Source organism: Seriola dumerili, unplaced genomic scaffold (assembly GCF_002260705.1).
Source record: "Seriola dumerili isolate Sdu_G_001 unplaced genomic scaffold, Sdu_1.0 BDQW01000468.1, whole genome shotgun sequence".
NCBI classification, from domain to species: Eukaryota; Metazoa; Chordata; class Actinopteri; order Carangiformes; family Carangidae; genus Seriola; species Seriola dumerili.
In genome coordinates, this window is record NW_019174723.1 from 442484 (window position 1) to 448494 (window position 6011).

The window sequence follows — 6011 nt, forward strand, 5'->3', positions numbered from 1 at the left end:
TGACCTTTTATGCCTTAATATTCTATGATGGATTTTTGACGTTTTATGCCATACTATACTATGACGTTTTTTGGCATTTTTATACCATTATATAGTTAGATGTTTTTTTGCATTTTTATTCCTTACTATACTATCTGATTTGATGCCTGACCATACTATGACGTTATTATGACCTTTTATGCCTTAATATTCTATGATGGATTTTTGACGTTTTATGCCATACTATACCATGATGTTTTTTGGCATTTTTATACCATAATGTAGTTAGATGTTTTTTGACATTTTTATTCCTTACTATACTATCTGATTTGATGCCTGACATACTATGATGTTTTTATGACCTTTTATGCCTTAATATTCTATTATGGATTTTTTTTTTTTTAAGTATATTTGTTTGGGCTTTTTATGCCTTTATTGATAGTGTAGTAAAGAGAGACAGGAAATGGGGAGGCAGAGAGAGGGGGAATGAGATGCAGCAAAAGTTGTCCGATGCTTAGACCACTACGCCACATGATGCCCCATATGATTTATTTTTGACGTTTTATGCCATTCTATACTATGACGTATTTTGGCATTTTTATACCATAATATAGTTAGATGTTTTTTGGCATTTTTATTCCTTTCTATACTATCGGATTTGATGCCTGACCATACTATGACGTTTTTATGACCTTTTATGCCTTAATATTCTATGATGGATTTTTGACATTTTATGCCATACTATACTATGACGTTTTTTGGCATTTTTCTGCCATAGTATACTTTGACGTTTTTTTTTAGCATTTTTATGCCTTACTTTACTATGTCATTAGATGCCTGACCATACTGTGACATTTTTCTGACCTTTTATGCTTTAATATACTATGATCTATTTTTGACATTTTATACCATACTATGACGTGACGTTTTATATCATTTTATACCATACAATGACGTTTTTATGACCTTTTATGCCTTAATATTCTATGATGGATTTTTTTTTTCTTTTGAAGTATATTCTTTTGGGCTTTTTATGCCTGTATTAATAGTGCAGTAAAGAGAGACAGGAAATGGGGAGGCAGAGAGAGGGGGAATGAGATGCAGCAAAAGCGTTTTTTGGCATTTTTATGCCTTACTATACTAACGGATTTGATGCCTGACCTTACTATGACGTTTTTATGACCTTTTATGTCTTAATATTCTATGATGGATTTTTGACGTTTTATGCCATACTATACTATGACGTTTTTTGGCATTTTTATACCATTATATAGTTAGATGTTTTTTTGCTTTTTTATGCCTTACTATACTATCTAATTTGATGCCTGACCATACTATAACGTTTTTATGACCTTTTATGCCTTAATATTCTATGATGGATTTTTTTTTTTTTAAAGTATATTTTTTTGGGCTTTTTATGCCTTTATTGATAGTGCAGTAAAGAGAGACAGGAAATGGGGAGGCAGAGAGAGGGGGAATGAGATGCAGCAAAAGTTGTCCGATGCTTAGACCACTACGCCACATGATGCCCCATATGATGGATATTTGACGTTTTATGCCACACTATACTATGACGTTTTTTGGCATTTTTCTGTCATACTATATTTCGACATCTTTTGACATTTTTATGCCTTACTATACTATCTCATTTGATGCCTGACCATACTGTGACATTTTTAAGAGCTTTTATGCCTTAATATACTATGATGTATTTTTGACGTTTTATGCCATACTATAGGTATGACGTTTTTTGGCATTTTTATGCCCTACTATACTATCTGATTTGATGCATGGCCATAGTATGACGTTTTTATGACCTTTTATGCCTTAATATACTATGATGGATTTTTGACGTTTTATGCCATACTATACTATGACATTTTTTGGCATTTTTATACCATACTTTAGTTAGACGTTTTTTTGCATTTTTATGCCTTACTTTACTATGTCATTAGATGCCTGACCATACTGTGACATTTTTATGACCTTTTATGCCTTAATATACTATGATGTATTTTTGACGTTTTATGCCATACTATACTATGACCTTTTTTTGCATTTTTATGCCTTACTATACTATCTGATTTGATGCCTGACCATACTATGACGTTATTATGACCTTTTATGCCTTAATAAAGTAATGCGTTTCTTGGCAATTTTACACCTTACTATACTATGACACTTTTATAGCATGCAATACAAGAAGTTTGTGATGGGACAGTACAAAGGTTAGAATCGCTACCTCACACTCAGAAGGTCATTGGTTCAATTTCCAGTTATGTGCTTTACTATCATATAACTTTTTTCTTCATTTTCACGCCACATTGTACCATGACGTCTTTTGGCATTTTTATGCCTGATTTTATTATTTTGTTTCATGCCTTGCCATACTAGGACATTCATATAACTTTTTATGCCTTAATATATTATGAATTGAATGAATTTTTGACGTTTCATGCCATACTACACTATTCCGTTTTTTTGGCTTTTTTCTGTGTAATTATATTATTTCGTCTCATGCCTTACCATACTGTTATGTTTAAATTATTTTTTATGCCTTAATTTACTATGATGTATTTTTGATGATTTATGCCATACTATACTTTTTTTGGCATTTTTATGCCTTACTATGCCTTGTCATTTGATGCCTTATGCCTTACTTTACTATGTCATTTGATGCCTAACCATACTGTGACGTTTTTATGACCTTTTATGCCTCAATATTCTATGACGTTTTATGACATTTTTATGCCATAGTATACTTACATGTTTTTTGGCATTTTTATGCCTTACTATGCCTTGTCATTTGATGCCTTATGCCTTACTTTACTATGTCATTTGATGCCTAACCATACTGTGACGTTTTTATGACCTTTTATGCCTTAATATAGTATTTCGTTTCTTGTCAATTTTATGCCTTATTACACTATGCCATTTTTTTTTTAGCATTTTTATGCCATTTTTTATGTCTAATAGTATTATTTCATCTTATGCCTTGCCATACATTGATGTATATATCAGTTTTTATGCCTTAATATACTATGATGTTTATTTGACATTTTTATACCTTACTATACTATGACGTTTTTACGACTTTTTATGCTTTACTTTACTATGAAGTCTTTGACATTTTTATGCCTTAATACACTATGATGTTTCATGCATTACTATACTATGTCGTTTTTTGACATTTTTATGCCTTAACATACCATGAAGTTTTTTGATGTTTTCATGCCTTACTATCCTATCACTTTTTATGCCTTACTATACTATGTCGTTTTCATGCATTACTATACTGTGACGTTTTTATGCCTTTTCAGCCACACTATACTATCATGTTTTTATGCCTTACTATACTATGACCTTTCTATGACTTTTTATGTCACACTATACTTTTACGTTCTCTTCTGTTTTCTCATGCATTACTACACTATAATGATTTTATTAGTTTTGATGCCTCACCATACAATGACGTTACTATGACCTTTTTCTGACTTACTTACGCAATATCACTCAAGAGGGATTGACTTGTACTGAGAATCAGCACGGCTGTGATTCCGTCATAGTACGACGCCGCAGGCCGAGTACCGAAGAAAATCATGGCCATGCTGATATTCCGTACAACATCACGGCCTCGAGTGTGATATTGCTTTTATAGAAAAACTTCTACGAGCTCCATATTAGTTAAATAAGCAACAAAGATTATGATTTGTTTGTTCATTTTATCATTTATTTGGCTAAGCAAACACAACTGATGCAAAGTAATACAACATTTTCCTTACCGGCACAGTGCACACTAGCTTGCTACTTTGGAATGCTCACAAGTATCCAGGCCTCTTCCCTTCATCCTCTTCTGATGACCAGACATTATTTCAATTCAAATGTTATTTGTAGATATAAAGTTTGTTACAATCTAACAATCTAACGCTAATTAACAGTTAATGGACAACCTGTGTCGCTGAATGATATATGTAGTTAAAAGTGCCAGTGCTATTACAATATGTATCAGCACTAATGGAATGTCCCTCCTCCAATCAATGTACTTGGATATATAATCTGATGTTATTATTACTTATTATGCCTTACTATACTATGTCGTTTATATGCCTTTTTTATGCCTTACTATTCTGTGACATTTTATGACTTTTTATGCCTTATTATACCATGTCGTTTTTTATGACTTTTTAGGCCTTACTATACTTTTTCATTTTCATGACTTCTTATGCCTCACTATGCTTTTTTGCCTTGCTATACTGTGACATTATTAGAACTTTTCCTGCTTTACTATACTATGACCTTTTTTATGCCTTACCATACTATGACGTTTTTATAAAATTTTATGTCTTACTATAAAATGATTATTATGACTTTTTATGCCTTACTATACCATGACGTTTTTATGCCTTACTATACTATGACTTTTTTATGCCTTACTATACTATAACATTTTTATGCCTTACTGTACAATGACAGTTTGAAGCATCACTATACTATGACTTTTTTTTTCCTTACTATACTGACATTTTCATGCCTTACTATACTATGATGTTTTTATGACTTATTATGTCAATCTTTTCTATTTATTTTTTATATATTTTATATTTTTCTATCCATTTATATATAATGAACATATACTGACAGGCTTTGGGATGGATATATATTTATGGAACATATATTTATAATATAAAACTTTAATAGAAGCAAACATACTAAAATACATATTTCTATTAGCTTATATTTGTCAAGATATGATATTGTTCCAATTTCTTACAGGTTTCATATATGAATTTTACATATATAGGTTATGTTGTATATACATATATGATTTTACTTTATATGTACATATATTTCATATACGGAAATTTAACACGTGTACATATATTACATTCGCTTACAGGCTTTTATGAATGTAAATTCACAACTTATATGTTAATAAACCATTCCTTTGACAGCATTAAAAAGTCATTCTCTTTTTTTGGAGGGTTGCTGCATCATTACCAATGTTGAGACCAAACTTACACCCTTGCTTCAACCTCCCCCTAAAAATTCAGAAGCATTGTAAACCCCAATAGCTCAATTAACATACTGACTTGGGAAGTACTTTTGAGTTGCTCGGTAAGTAGTGTAGTGATCTCATTCATTCTGCTGGTAAATGAGTGTGTGTTTATTTGCATGTAGGCTGACATCAGCCTCAGTCATACTCAAACTGCAACTATGTCAGTTGTGACAGAAGTTGGTGTCAATCTGGCAGAACATGTTTTCGCTTTGCCTCATGCTCTGTGTTGTGAATGTCAGGTGCAGGTGATCAGCTCCGGGGGCAGCTTCTTTCCTATGGTACTTTTTAATCTGCCTCCGCAGACGAGGGCGTCACTCTGAAGCTTTGACATCACTTCCTTCCTGACAAATGTCTCACAATACGTCCTCTTATGTGGGGGAGTGGGACGTCACTTTCAGGGACTCTCAAACAATAGTCGTTAAACCTCTGTGGTTGGTGGGTCAAGCAGACCGGGGGTCTGTATGGGGTTGAGTATGCAGTTGAGCCTGTAGAGAGTTAACATCAGCCCACAGGGAAAGTACACGCTGCACTGCTGATGCTCGGAAGTTCCACTCAGGGGTGTTAACTGTTAAGCGTCAAAGCCAATGATGTGCAAGAGCAGTTGACACATTTGGTGTTATGGTGATATTGAACCTTTTAAGTTGATCTGTAATTTTTATAGTCTTCTAGACTTCAAGATCATGACCACCTACTCAATGACTGCTCATCAGTCTTGAGAAATGGCCACCTACTTGGATGCTTCAAACATTTCAAATGATTATGCCTCATTAAATTAGGCAATTACTGACTGCAGCCATTTCAAAAATACATTTTACATATAAAACTTGAGTTATTTAGAAACTGGATGTCTCCATCTAGTGGCCCTGCTAAAAAAGAAAAAAATATTTTAGTGTAAGACATGTCAATTAATAAAACATTACAGGGGATTATCATGGAAAATGCGACAACATTTTGAACATATATATTTTTATTCATA